The sequence below is a fragment of the Podarcis filfolensis genome, assembly GCF_964270895.1.
Source record: "Podarcis filfolensis genome assembly, chromosome: Z".
NCBI lineage: Eukaryota > Metazoa > Chordata > Lepidosauria > Squamata > Lacertidae > Podarcis > Podarcis filfolensis.
In genome coordinates, this window is record NC_139617.1 from 30,545,885 (window position 1) to 30,561,403 (window position 15,519).

Genomic DNA, 15,519 nt, shown 5'->3' on the forward strand with positions numbered 1-15,519 from the left:
GTTTTCAGTTTAGTGATAACATTCAGTTTACTGATAACATTGCTCTAGTTGAATTATTTGGAAGTCCTGGAGATTTAGAGATGAGTGTTTGATGGTCTGATCTATCCAATGTTGATGTGATGCAGACATTAGTGTTGGACTAAGATGTGGGAGACCAGAGTCCGAATAACTCTATTGAGTCATGAAACTCACTGGGCCAGTCACTACCTCTCAGCCTTACCTACCTCACAGGGTTGTTGTAGGGCAGGCTTCCTCAACCTCGGCCCTCCAGATGTTTTGAGACTACAACTCCCATCATCCCTGACCACTGGTCCTGCTAGCTAGGGATCATGGGAATTGTAGGCCAAAAACATCTGGAGGGTTGAGGTTGAGGAAGCCTGTTTTTGGGATTAATTGAGGACTGGGAAGTGGAAGGCCAGGGTTCAAAACCACACCTGCAATACTGACAAAAACATCACCACTCACTCACTCCTTTTGAATTATCTGGAAGCCCTGGAGAAAGTTGAGTGATTGATGGTCTTACATATCTAATTTTTAACACTTGATTTATTCTTATAAAACAGGATAAGCCAAGGGGAAAAGTATAGATTCCTGTATTAGGTAGTCAAATGACTTAGATGAAGTAATTACTGAGATGTTCATCAAATTTGCAGAAAACATCAAACTAGGAGGGGTAGCTAATATCTCAGAAGTAGGACTCAAGTAGGACTTGAGTTGGACTCAAGAGGATATTAGCAGACTGGAGAACTGAGCCAGAAGTAATCAAATGGATTTCCATAGGGACAAATGGAAGGTTCTACACTTAGACAGGAATAACCAGATGGACAAATAAAGGATCGGGAACACCTGGCTTGACAGCAGGACATGTGAAAAGGATCTGGGGGTCTTAGTAGACCACAAGCTGAATATGAATGAACAGTGTGATGCAGCTGCAAAAAAAACCCTAATTCTATTCTAGGCTGCATTAACAGAAGTCTAGTGTCCCAATCAAGTGAAGTGATAATACCTCTCTATTCTTGCCTTGGTCAGTCCACACCTGAGCTACTGTGTCTAGTTCAGGGCACCCCAGTTTAAGGAGCATATTGATGAGCTGGAAGGTGGGCAGAGTAGGGAGACCAAGATGATCAATTTTCTGGAAACTAAGCCTTATGAGAATTGGTTGAGGGAGTGGGATATGTTTAGTCTGTTAAGGAGGAGATTGAGAGGAGATATGATAGCCATCTTCAAATATCTGAAGGGCTGTCCCATGGAAGATGGAGGAAGCTTGTTTTCTCCTGCTCTGAAGGGTAGGATATAAACGAATGGATTCAAGTTACAAGAAAGGAGATTCTGACCAAACATCAGGAAGAACTTTCTGAGGGCAAGATCTGTTCAACAGCGGAATGGTTTTCTTTGGAAGGTGGTGGACTTTTCTTCAGGATTGTGAGGAACCATAGTTGAGGCATTTTGTTTCCCTCCCTGCTGAGTTCTACCTGAGTGTCACCCCAGAACACATCATGCGCAGCCCAGGTAACACCTTCAATTGTGTGGGGAACTCCCAGATTAAGTGACCTCCTCCTAGAAGCATCTAGTTGGAGCACCAAGTCAGCCAGTGGTGTTTCTCTAATGACAAAGGGCAAACAATGTGTACATATAGTGCTTATAGATAAACAAAAAAGTGCCCTGGGGGCTGCCAAGAACCTTCCTTGTGTATCTAGAGCTGCATCTCACTTAGGTAGAGATATCACAGTGAATAATTACTCAAAAAAAAGGCACAAACTGGAAGGTGTTGGTATGGGACAATGGTAGTGATAATGTACAAAACTAAGGTATGCCCAGTTTTATCTAAATCATGTTTTAAATGCGAAAGTTCTTCATGCAGGGCAGAGTCAAACTGAGGAGCTGTTCTCATAGGAGGCAGTGATAGCTATCAATTTAGGTGGCTCTGAAACAGGATGTGACACATGCATGGAGGAGAGGACTATCTATGGATACAAGCCATGATCCTCCACCACTGGAGACAGCAATGCTTCTGCATACCAGTTGCTGGAGACCACAGGAGGGGAGAGGGCTCTTGTGCCCAGGTCCTGCTTGTGGGCTTCCTATTGGGGCATCTGATTGGCCACTGTGAGAACAGGATGCTGGACTAGATGGGCCACTGGCCTGATCCAGTAGGCTCTTCTTACTTTCTTAAAGAGACTGCATCCTAAAATATTTGACACAATTGCAAGTGGATAGTCATGACACGTTTCTTACAATTCTATGATTCTACATAGGTAGATACACAAGTACAAAGATCAAAAGATACCATTTCATGTATGCAATTAAGAAACTGTGCATATGACAGTGTGAGTTCTGTCCAATGAACATTTGCACCATTTTTTATTTTATTTTTTGTATTTTTGCTGCTGTGGGATTCTCTATTGCTGGGGTTGGTCCCCACCCCAGTCCCTCTGGAATTCATCAGCATAGCACTTTTTTTTGGGGGGGGGGAATCAAACAGTAGTTGAGAGCTTCCATCTCTTTTCATTGTAGTTGAGGGAGGCTCACGAGTTCTGTATTCTGAAATCACACGGTCCCAAAATAAAGAATGCTTTTAAAAATAATGTTGTCTTGCAAAAGGAGGCATGTTCACCATCACACCCACTCTGGATAATCTGATTATCACCAAGTTGAGACAGTTTCTTCCTGGAATGAAAGCAGAAATAAATAGGGGAAATCATTACAGTGAAAACAGCAGGCTGATGTTTCAATACATTCAGAGGCAGGATGGCGGCACCATTAGCACTGCAACAGAAGAAAATAAGAAGAGCCTGCTGGATCAGGCCGATGGCCTATCTAGTCCAGCATCCTGTTCTCACAGTGGCCAACCAGACGCCTGTGGGCAGCACGCCTATTGGACCTAAGCAAAACTATGTACAATTCTTAGGGAAAATATGCACCCCAAAATGAATATGTACATGGTATGAATTTTCATGCCAACTTTCAGAGAAATGAATAAATCGCAAACGGATGTGGAAATGGGACAACTGGACTTGAGTTTGGAAAAATGAGGCGAGGCAGCAAACCAAAATTGACATCTCCATCCCTCTTCCAAGATCTCTTCCAGCTCTGAATATACTATGGCACCTTCTTCAAGTTCCTCACTGGCCCCCTCTTTTGGCTTCAGTGCTGTTGGCACTCCAGCCTTCGGCATTCACTATTGGAGAGACTGAAAATGATAGGATCCTAAGTATCTTAGGCAGAACTTGGTGGCTGCCATAAGGAGACTACTTGGTTGTCTTGGGAATTATGACTGGCTATCCTGGTACCTAAAACACAGAGGCAAGTTTAGAAGCTGACACACAATGACTAGTTAGAAAATAGTCCCAGGGTATAGTAATAAATCATAGAATTGTACAGTTGGAAGCCTATTCTCTTCCCCAACTCCCTCACAAGGCTTGGTTTCCAGGCCTTTGATCATCTTGGTCCCCCTCCAGTTTCTCAATATCCTTCTTAAACTGGAGTGCCCATAACTGGAGACAGAGCTGCAGGTGGGGTCAGTCCAAGGCAGAATATTATGGTACTGCCACTACCTTTGACCTGGAGACTGGACTTCCGTTGTTGCAGTATAAAATTAGCCTTTTTTCCTGCATCACATGGTTGGACATGACATAGCAATCATGCTGAAGTTATGCCAGTCCAGGTCCGGTCAATGCCTGGGAAGGGAGAAGAGATTTCCAGATGTGGATGAGAAGCCATTTTATAAATAAATAAGCTGAATAGGATGTTCTTGCTCTGTTTGACAAACAGTTGGGCATCAAAATTAGATAACCATTCCATAAATCATAAAAGACTGTTCACAAAAAAATGTAATATGGAAGAATTATTTCCACTGATGCCAAGTTATTTTCTGATGTCAACCTTACAAGATGTTTGTTACTCTTCATGCAACACATAGTTGAACTATGGAACTTGTTCCTGAAGGAGGCAGTAATAGCCACCAACCTAGATGGTGATGGCTTCATGAGAGGATTGGACAAATTCCTGGAGGAGAGGGCTATTGATGGCTACTAACCACGGTGGCTAAGTTCTGCCTCCAGAGTTGAAAGTAGCAATACTTCTGAATATCAGCTGCTGGAGACTGTTGGAAAGGAGAGCGTTCTTGTGCCTGAATCCTGCTTGCAGGTTTCCCAAAGACATCTGGTTGACCACTGTGAGAACAGGATGCTGGACCGTGTGGGATTTTGGTTGATCCAACAGGCTCCTCTTCTGTTCTTATGTTTCATAAGTAAAAATATTCCTCTCTGAACATTTTATGTCCGCCTTCCACCTTCAAGGTTTAAAGAGAAGTTGTTTTTCCCCCCTTCTCTAAACCTTAACAAACAAAGAGCGCTTTCCTATTATGCTGCCGTCACAAGAATGATGGATGTTGTGAGGTTGTTGTTTCCCTGTTCTGATCTGTGTTTAATATCAGACTGCTGTGTTACAATATAAAGTCAAACTGTTGCTGAGAACGATTCAAGTCAGGCTGACCTTACTTTGAAAAAATGTTCAGCTGACTTGAGGCTGGTGAAAAATGCCTGGTGCCCACAGCATTGAGGCAACATGGCAGATTTGCAGCATTGCAGCAAAGATTTAAAAACCCTGGCCAACTTGGCATTCAGGTAATGCTTCTGAGGCACATCCAATCACTTAAGAGAAAGAGATGTGGCAGTCACATATTGCTCAAAGGCTGCAAAGTGGTGTTGAGTAGTTGATTAGTTAATGGGCCAAGAAATCCTGGACTCACTGTACGGCCTTATGGTTCAACTGTACAGGAATGCTCATCAAATTCTGTTCTCGTCCAGTGCAGATCCACAGCATGGCTTCATCTGCCCTACACAGATTGGGCATTTCCCTTTGCTCATCTGCCAGCTCTGGATGGCAGGCTGGTGCAGCAGCAAAAACAGCTAATGCAATTCTAGGTTGCATCAATGGAAGTCCATTGCCCAGATCAAGGGAAGTGATAGCCTTGGTCAGACCCCATCTGGAGTGTTGTGTTCAGTTTTGGACACCCCATTTCAAAAGGACATTGACAAGCTGGGACCTGTGCAGTGGAGAGCAACCAGGATGATGAAGGGTACAAAAACCAAGACTTGTGAGGCATGGGGTGGGGTGGGGGGTGGAAGAGAAGACTGAGGGCTCATCTGCACTTCCTTACATGCTATATTTTCTAGGCACAGATCCAGAATTGCCAGGTCCAAGCAGAGCCCCCCTTTATTTATTTATTAAATTTGTATACCACCTTTCATGCGAAGATCTCAGAGCAGTCCACAGCTTTCCCCTGGAAAACCCTTTTTTAAAAAAACAACAACTGCTGAATCATAAAAAAAAACAGCAATCCATGGAAAAATTGGTTTCTGTTTGCTCTGATTCAGTGGTCAAATGGTTTTCTGCAGAAAGTGCAAAAGGAAAGAAATCTTAAATCTGTGCCTACAAATGGGGTACAAAAGGAAGTGTGGTTGAGTCCTAAGAGGTGACATGAGAGCCACATGGGCTGCCATATGGAGCAAGCTTGTTTTCTGATGCTGACTTGGGAGGACCCAAGTCAATGGATTCAAATAATGAGAAAGAAGATTCCAACTAACCATTAGGAAGGACTTTCTGATGGTAAGAACTGTTCAACGGTAGAATGAATGACCTCAGAAAGTGGTGGACTCTCCTTCCTTGGAGGTTTTCAAGAAGAGGACATCTGTCAGGAATTCTTCGGCTCTAATCCGGCATTGCAAGGGGTTGCACTAGATGACCCTTGGGGACCCTTCCAACTCCACAGTTTTATAAGTTTATGATCTGTTGGAAGCAGTCATAGATCAGTGTACATCCCCACTCAGGCTGCGGCTGGAAACTTATTGCCCTGCCAAACAGAACAAAAAGAATAATTGATTGGGACAGTCGCAGAATCTTATGAGCATCCTAAATAACATGACTTGGACATCTGAAGAGGGAGGGGGAGTTCAAAGGCATTTGGGCATAACCACATGTGATGCTGTGAGGAGTCTGAGAGAGGAGCCAAAAAAGCATTAACTTTGGGCTACTATTTCTGAGTCTTGGAGCGCTGCAGAGTTTCTGGTGCTAATGAATAGCCCATGTGCACATTCTTCCTTATGGTGGTTTCCGTGCTTGGTTGACCAGCGCTCCTCACTTCTCCACCACCCTTTTCATATAAATAGCATGTTTCCAAAAGCCCAGTAGACATGAAAGGAAGCATTTTACTAAAAACTTTAGAGGAGCCTGCTGGATTGGCCCTTCTCGTCCATCATCCTGTTCTCACAGTGACTGAACAGCTGTCTTAATGGGAAGGCCAAAAGCAAGAGCCCTCTCCCTGCCTGTGGTTTCCAGCAACTGGTCTTCAGAAGCATTGCCACCTCAAACGTTGGAGGCAGAGCACAGCTACCCTGGCTGGTAGCCATAGATAGCCTTCTCCATGAATTTGTCAAATCCTCTTTCAAAGCCTTCCAAGTTGATGGCTGCTGCTGTCTCCTAAGGGAGCAATTTCCATAGTTCAATTCTGCATTGTGTGAAAAATTCCTGCCTTTGTCGTTTCCTGGCCTCAATTTCTCACTTGGGTGAGAAGAGGTAGCGCAACTTAGATTATAAACATCATGCCAAAGCTCTCTGCAAATGCTTGGAAGATGCTACACATGAAGAGGAGTGGTTAATTCCTTTGCTGCAAGAAGTCCTTGTTCTCATATGCGACAGAATTTCTATGGGAGTGAATTTTGTCTTGTCAAAGGGATGTTAATCGAAGGCAAAGTCTCCTACACCCAGAGACAGTTGTAGGGAGATAATTGGCTTAAGCAATGGACCTCTTTACTTTGATATTACCTCCTTTGTGATATTTCCTGTGATCCCTCTGTGCCCATGAGAAGACTCCGGCCCTACCAGTTTTAACACTCTGTGCTCAAGAAGGAAAAACTAGCTTGAACATCCTTTTTGTTGCAGGATCACTTCACATAATTGCTTTGGTAATAATGACTTCCAGTCTGTCTGAAATATACTCTGTCATATCCCCTAAATCATATTAAATGGACCCATTATGTTTGTTGATTTTATAAACAATTTCCTTTCAGTATAACTATTCAAACTGCATTATTAACTAAGACATTAACTGAAACTCTAACAATCTTGCATACTTTATGATGTTAACAGTAGAACTCATGGACATCCAGTGAAGCTGAGTGTTGGAAGATTTGGGATGGATAAAAGAAAGTCCTTTTTCATGGAGAACATAGTTAAAGTATGGAACTCATTTTTAAGGAGGCCACAATGGCAAACTTGGAGGGCTTTAGAAGAGGATAAGACAAATTCATGTCTTTGTCCATGGAGTTTTCTTGGCAGGGATACTGGAGTGGCTTGCCGTTTCCTGCTCCAGGTGGATCACGTTTGGTCAAAACTCTCCACTATGACCTGTTCATCTAGCCCTGGTAAAACCAGGGATGTTCCTAGGGGACCAGATTTATCGGACCATACCAGCCCCCTACCTTGCAGAAATCCACTATGTTGAATACCGCAGACTTCTTACAGCGGCTAGATTAAATGTCCTTGACTCTGCGATATTGTGGGGAAGGTACAGGGGAGTACCATACGCCCAGAGAACCTGTCATTGTGCCATGGGTGTGGTTGAGTCCACCGAACACATTCTCTTGACTTGCCCTTCTTATGCAGAGCTTAGACAAAATTTTATAGTCCCACACCTATGTCAATTTAGCTTCCTACCCGGAGAAAACCAGGTTTTATACTTGCTGAATAATGTCACTAGAGTTATACCTTCCTTGGTGGCCAAATTTCTTTTTTTTAGCTTTTAAGCATCGCAAGACTATAATTGATTGTATTGATATGGGGCTATCTGTTTAGCCCATTTTAGTGTTGGCTAAGTTTTAAAATCTTCCTGGATGTTTTAACTGTGTATTGACAAATGTACTTTTTCTGACTGACGGTCGAATAAAAGGTTGATGATGATGATGATGACCTGTTCATCTTGGGTGCCCTGCTCGGCATAGTTCATAGCTTCTCTGAGTTATTCAAGCCCCTTCGCCATGGCAAGGCAGTGATCCATGAAGGGGTATTATTTATTATGGTGCTGGAGGAGACTTGAGAGTCCCATGGACTGCAAGAAGATCAAACCTATCTATTCTTAAGGAAATCAACCCTGAGTGCTCACTGGAAGGACAGATCCTGAAGCTGAGGCTCCAATACTTTGGCCACCTCATGAGAAGAGAAGACTCCCTGGAAAAGACCCTGATGTTGGGAAAGATGGAGGGTGCAAGGAGAAGGGGACGACAGAGGACGAGATGGTTGGACAGTGTTCTCGAAGCTACCAGCATGAGTCTGACCAAACTGAGGGGGGCAGTGGAAGACAGGAGTGCTTGGCGTGCTCTGGTCCAGGGGGTCACGAAGAGTCGGACACGACTAAATGACTAAACAACAACAAGACAAATTCATGGAGGTGCATAAGGCTATTGATGGATACACTCAGAGGCAGCACTGCTTCTGAATACCAGTTGCTGGAGACCACAGGAGAGGAGAAAGGATCTTGCGCTATGATTCTGCTTGCTGGCTTCCTGCAGGCATCTGTTCAGCTGCTGTGAGAACAGGATGCTGCACCAGATGGACCATTGGCCTGATCCAGCAGGCATTATGTTCTTAATCTGGATCCAGATTGGCATGAATATAGAGAAAGATTATCAAGTGTGTGTAAGAGAGGAAACACACATGAGAGCAAAAGAGGAGTGTGTCAAGGTTCAGACTGACTCAGAGATCAGATTCCTCCCCAAATACAGCATGGTATTTTCACTTTTGATCCATCTCCTCCCCTCCAACTACCATTGTCTGAGCTGCTTTTTTATAAAGGTTTGCTTAAACATTTTCTTCAACTGCTCGTATATAATATCCCAAAAATTCTTAATTATTTTGCAACCCCAACACATGTGAAACAGTGTCCCTTCTACCTGTTTACACCTCCAGCAAGAGTTAGATATCAATTTGTACATTTTGGATAGTTTGCTGTGAGTTATATACCACCTGCAGAACATCTTCAAAAGATTTTCCTTTAGTGTATAACAGGCCGTATATTTCCATGTTATGTTCCATAATCTTTCCCACGCCGATAATTGGATGCTTTTACCAAAATCTTTCACCCACTCAATCATTACCTCTTTTACCTCCTCATCTTTCACCTCCCATTCTAAAAGGTATACAAACTAGAAATTATTCTTTTCTTGTTTTGTATTAGATTATCTTTTTTTATTATTCTTCCACTGCAAAACCTTTTTTGTTGTCTATCCTGAACACCTCTACTAATTGATGATATTGTAGCCAGCCGGTCAGGTGATGTTTTATTTCCTCGTATTTTTTTCACTTTCAGTTTTTTATCTTCTTCTTCTAAGAGGTCTTTATATGTAGCCCAGTTTGTATCCATATTTTTCCTTTTCACTGCAATCGCCTCCAAAGGGGAAAGCCACCAGGAGGTTCTGGGTTCTAATAGATCTTTATATTTTTCCCCATGCCTTATGTAGTGGCTTTCTTATGACATGATTCAGGAAGCCTCTGTGAATTTTTACTTTCTTATGTCCCAGGTATGCGTGCCACCCAAAACAATTATGGAAACCTTCCAGATCAAGTAGGTCTGAGTTCTGTAGTGTCATCCAATCTTTTAACCAACTTAAACAAGCCAATTCGTAATAAAGTTTCAGGTCTGCCAGTGCAAGTCCTCCTCTGTCTTTGCTATCTATTGATAATTTATGTTTAATTCTCAGTTTTTTGTATTGCCAAATAAAATTTGAAAGGTCTTTCTCCCAAGACTTGAAACATCCTGACCCCTCAATCACTGGGATCATCTGAAACAAAAACATCATTTTAGAGAGAACATTCATTTTTATTGTGAATATTCTCCCCCAGAGCGATAATTTCAGCCTATTCCATATTTCTAGGTCCTTTTTTTATTTCTTTCCATATTTTTTGCATAATTATCATTAAATAGATTGCTGCTTTTATTTGTTAACCAAATTCCCTAGTTTTTAGCCTTATTAACTATTATAAGTCCCAAAATTATTCACAGTTCTTCTTTCTCTTGTGCAGACATATTTTTTTTGCTAACGTTTTGGTTTTATTTTGGTTTATTTTAAATCCTGCCGCCTTTCTGAATTCAGAAAATCTATCTAATATTTTTAATATGCTTTCTGCCAGATTTTCAGTGGATATTATGAAATCATCTGCAAAGGCTTTTATTTTGAATGATTTTCTTCCTACTACTATTCCTTTTATCCCTGGATCTTTCCTTATTGCAATCGCTAATGATTCTAACACCATAATAAACAGTAGCGGTGACAAAGGGCAACCTTGCCTAGTCCCTTTCCTAATGTTGAACTCTTCTTTTATTTCATTATTAATGATCAATTTTGCTCCCTGATTTTGGTATAGTGCCTCAATGCCTCTGCTGAAGGTTTTCCCAGAGCCCATAATTTCTATAATTTTTTTCATATAACTCCAGGATATATTGCCAAAGGCCTTTTCGGCATCCACAAGCATCAAAATTGCTTTTTTGTCTGTTCTTGTCTGAAGATATTCTAAAAGATCTATTACATTTCTTGCATTGTTGCACATATGTCTACCTGGCAAGAAGCCTGCTTTGTCTTTATTTATTATCTCATTAAGTGTTCTTTTTAATCTGTTGGCTAGAATGTCTGCAATTATTTTGTAATCATTCTTTGGTAACAATATTGTTCTATAATTTTTGATTAGCATTGGATCTGTTCCTTGTTTGGGGATCAAAGTAATAAAGGCCTCTTCCTATGACTCAGGTAATTTCTTGTTATTTAAAATTTCATTCATAGTTGTTTTTACTGGAGCTGCCAATACTTCTTCTCTTATAGTACACTGCAGATAATCCATCTGGACCTGGTGACTTCCCTATTTTTACTTTGGAGATTGATTGTTGGATCTCCATTGTTGTTATTGGAGAATTTAGCTGTTCAATTTTTTCATTTGCTATCTTCGGTAGTCTATTTTGTAATATGCATCTTTCCATCTCCTTCTGGTCTTCCTCTTATGCCTGATATAAATTCCTATAATAATTTGTAATTTTTTCCAGTATATCTTTAGGTTCCTCTATTACTTTTCCTCCATCTAGCAGTCTTATCCTTTTGTTTTTTCTTTAATTGCCAGGCAAGCATTCTGCCTGGTTTGTTGGCAAATTCAAAATTTCTGTTTTAGCATCTTTATCTTCTGTTCTATTTCATAATTTAAGATCATGGAGAGTTGCATCTGTAGCATTTTGATATTTTGTTTTGGTACCTCATTTTTCACGGTTTTTACTAATTCCTTTTCATTTTCACTTAACCCTTTCCTAATTTGTTTCATTTCCTTTCCTTTCTCTCTTCTCTGAATTATGCTTTATAGGATTAATAATAATAATAATAATAATAATAATAATAATAATAATATAGATGGGTGGGGTATAAATAATAAATTATATCATCATCATCATCATCACATTCCTATTGTCTATTCTCAATTTCCCTTGGCTATCTCTGGAGGAGAGCATGCAAACCAATGGATTCAAATTACAAAAAAGGAGATTCTGACTAAACACCAGGAATAATTTTCTGAGGGCAAGAGCCATTTGACAATGGAATTGACTCTCTTGGAAGGTGGTGGACTGTCCTTCCTTGGATGTTTTTAAGTGGAAGTTGGGTGGCCCTCTGTCAGGGAATCTTTAGCTGTGATTCCTGCATTGCAGGGAAAAAAATGGGACTACATGAGCCTCCGGGGTCCCAACCTTACAGTTCTGTATCCTTCAAAATCTCAATGTCAGTTCCTTCTGAAGCATCTCCTGTGTCGCAGCCACTTCTAATGCTGCCTCTTGTACCTTTTTAAATTCCGTAAGTTCTTTTTTTAATTTTTCTTGACCTTTCCTGATCTCTTTACAGTCACTCTGATTTTTTCCAATGCTTCTTCCTGTTTAGAGGTTTTAATTTTCAACTCCTTCATATCTGTGTCTAGTTCCTTACTTTTATCAGATATGTTTTTAATCTGCTTGAGAGATCCATAATCACTTTGGAATTCTGTTCAATCTTATTCCCCATTAAATCTAATTTTTCGTCTAGAGCTTTAATATTATCATTTATATCTCTTTTCATCCCTAAAATGAAATCTTTAAGATCTGTGTTAGGGTCAGTCTCTATGGCCGAAGCGCTTCTTGATTGTATTCCAGGTACTGCAAAGGTTGTTTCCATTGACGCCTGTAGCTTCTTTGTTGCCATGTTGCAATCCCCATGAATCTTAATTTAATATTATTTTCCACTCTTTATATTTTCCCTAAGTATAGATTCTATAATTTACCTTATTATTTTTGAAGTAGTTTCCAATTGAGGGGAAATTGTGAGGATTTCAGCTCCTCACTATTTCATTCTATTTCTAGGGCAGGTTTCTTTTTCTCTCTACTTTTAATTGATTTCCCCTTTTCTTTCTTTCCCCTACTTCTCCCTATTCCTGTCTGTAACCACCCTTCTCTTCCTTTTCCAACCCTTTCCTTTTCCCTTTCCTCTCTTTGTCAAAATTTCCCAGTTATATAACCACTTTCTTTGACCAGTCAGTATAATACAAGTTAAACAGTAAAAGTTATAGAAGGGAGCAAACCAAAGTCCATTCAAGGTGTAATTTCTTATTTTTCCCACCAGATGGCACTGTTTGTACGATGCTTCTGTTAACTCAGTCCTCCTTTCAGTGTTTCTGTCTCAGTCGTTTCCTGCTTAATGCTCCTCCTTTTCCTTCCATCTGCTCCACTTGTCACAGCATGAGGGTATTTGCACCATGAATCATCATTTTATTGTGCACCATTTTTACTGTTTTCTGTCCCCTTCTCCTCCCTCTTAAAATCCACTTTATACTCTGTTATTTCCTCAGCCACCACCTTTTCTCCCTCCTTCAGGTAGTTCACCACAAGTTTCTCCCACCTTTCAGAAAGCTGATAGTCATACAGTTTATATTATGAAGATGGCAGTAAAGGTTACTTTCCTTCTGCCTCTTCACCGATCTTGTCCAAAACGTTGTAACTCCTTATTATCCTTCTCCTTCTCTCCCACCATCTGGATTAAATGCAACAAAGTCTCAGCCTGTCCTTCCCTCCGCTCCCATTGACATGAAGAAGTGTTCAGTAAGCTCAGTGTCTTACTCTGCGTTCTGTGACTCACAAATTCTTAATTAATACCTTATTGTTGTTGTTTAGTCATTTAGTCGTGTCCGACTCTTCGTGACCCCATGGACCAGAGCACGCCAGGCACTCCTGTCTTCCACTGCCCCCCTCAGTTTGGTCAGACTCATGCTGGTAGCTTCGAGAACACTGTCCAACCATCTCGTCCTCTGTCGTCCCCTTCTCCTTGCACCCTCCATCTTTCCCAAAATCAGGGTCTTTTCCAGGGAGTCTTCTCTTCTCATGAGGTGGCCAAAGTACTCGAGCCTCAGCTTCACGACCTGTCCTTCCAGTGAGCACTCAGGGCTGATTTCCTTAAGAATGAATAGGTTTGATCTTCTTGCAGTCCATGGGACTCTCAAGAGTCTCCTCCAGCACCATAATTCAAAAGCATCAATTCTTCCGCTATCAGCCTTCTTAGTAGTCCAGCTCTCACTTCCATACATCACTACTGGGAAAACCATAGCTTTAACTATACGGACCTTCGTCGGCAAGGTGATGTCTCTGCTTTTTAAGATGCTGTCTAGGTTTCTCCCAAGAAGCAGGCGTCTTTTAATTTTGTGACAGCTGTCACCATCTGCAGTGATCATGGAGCCCAAGAAAGTAAAATCTCTCATTGCCTCCATTTCTTCCCCTTCTATTTGCCAGGTGGTGATGGGACCAGTGGCCATGATCTTAGTTTTTTGATGTTGAGCTTCAGATCATATTTTGCACTCTCCTCTTTCACTCTCATTAAGAGGTTCTTTAATTCCTCCTCACTTCCTGCCATCAAAGTTGTGTCAATTGATACCTTAGCTTCCTTCTTTTCATAATATTCTTGCTCGCAGTTTGTTTTAAACCACTTAGAGGGTGACCTCCTCCTCCTCTTTTTTTAGCTTCTGAATTGTTAGCCAAGTGCTGCACGTACCTTCTTTGAAGTTATTTTTGTTTTGCTGTTTGACTGTCTTATTGTTTTAGTCTCAAATTGTGGAAAAATCTGTCACTTGGCTGTTCAGGGCTCAAAGCATCTCATAGAAAGGGAAGGCTCCATTTTTTGCGCTGAGATTCTGCCTTTCTCTCCATCACCTTACAAAGTGCAGGCACAGCCAGGAAACCCTTTTCTACACCGCTTGGTTCAGTCAAAGCTCAGAACCCCTTCCTGAACCTTTTTAGGGGGCTGCGTCACCTTAGCTCCCTCCTTATACCCCTTTCTATGATCGAGTCATCCTGCTGAGCTCACTGGATGAACTCACAACCTGATCACAGCCATGACAAACCAGATGCCTGAGAGAGAGTTACTTACTTACTTATTTCATAAAAACTTATACATCGCTTGGTTGCTAAAAATAACCCCCCACACAAAGCAGTTTATAAAATATAAAGTGACGTTATAAAAAAATATATAAGAAAGGAAAGGCACCCGGCCCAGATCAGCTTCTTTTTACAGTGGTACCTCACGTTTTACAGTGGTACCTCGCGTTAAGTACTTAATTTGTTCCGGAGGTCCATACTTAACCTGAAACTGTTCTTAACCTGAAGCACCACTTTAGCTAATGGGGCCTCCTGCTGCTGCCGCGCCACCGGAGCATGATTTCTGTTCTCATCTTGAAGCAAAGTTCTTAACCTGAAGCACTATTTCTGGGTTAGCGGAGTCTGTAACCTGAAGCGTATGTAACCTGAAGCGTATGTAACCCGGGGTAGCACTGTATAAGTCTTTTGAAGATGAACTTTTACAGCTCTTGCAACTGACAATGAATATTTTACAGACACCAGCTAGTTGGAGAAAGGCCAACATTATGTATATACCTAAAGAGGCTCTAAAAATTGACTTAAAAAAAATATTATTGACCTTTTTTTAAATTGAATAATGGCTGTAAGTTATTTACAGAGTTTGAAAAGGATTCTACAGGATTTTATTTATCATTATCAAGGTAGATTCTTGCTTAAAAGACAGTTAAGAGATAATGTCAGAAATGTGATAGATATTTTGGAATATCTGAATTACCATAATGAGAAACAAGCTCCGATGATTATTTTGCATGCAGAAAATGCATTTGACAATGTGAACTGGGTGTTTCTGTTTGAAGTCTTGAAATAAATGAATTTTGGAGATAATTTTTATTGAATGGGTAAAATCAATTTATACATCACAGGCAGCCCAAATAATTTGTTAATGGATAATTGACAAAACCTTGTGAGATACAGAGGGAGACAAGGCATTGTCATTGTCCTTGCTACTTTTTATTTTGGTCTTGGAAGTTTTGCTTAGAGACATTAGAAAAGATGAAATAATTCTGGGGGTAAAGAATAAAAAAGAAACTTAAAAGTTTTGGGCCTTGTCTGGTGATTTG

General features: G+C 41.0%; 1 long non-coding RNA gene across 1 annotated transcript in view; it reads right to left on the minus strand.

Annotated features, from left to right (window-relative positions):
* LOC310754565 overlaps positions 1–13,381 on the minus strand; it is a 632,985-nt gene extending 619,604 nt beyond the window's left edge. The window contains exon 1 of the long non-coding RNA XR_014543861.1: positions 13,208–13,381. This is a non-coding gene — a long non-coding RNA (uncharacterized lncRNA). The remainder of the gene's footprint in view (positions 1–13,207) is intronic.
* Positions 13,382–15,519: the final 2,138 nt, after the last annotated feature.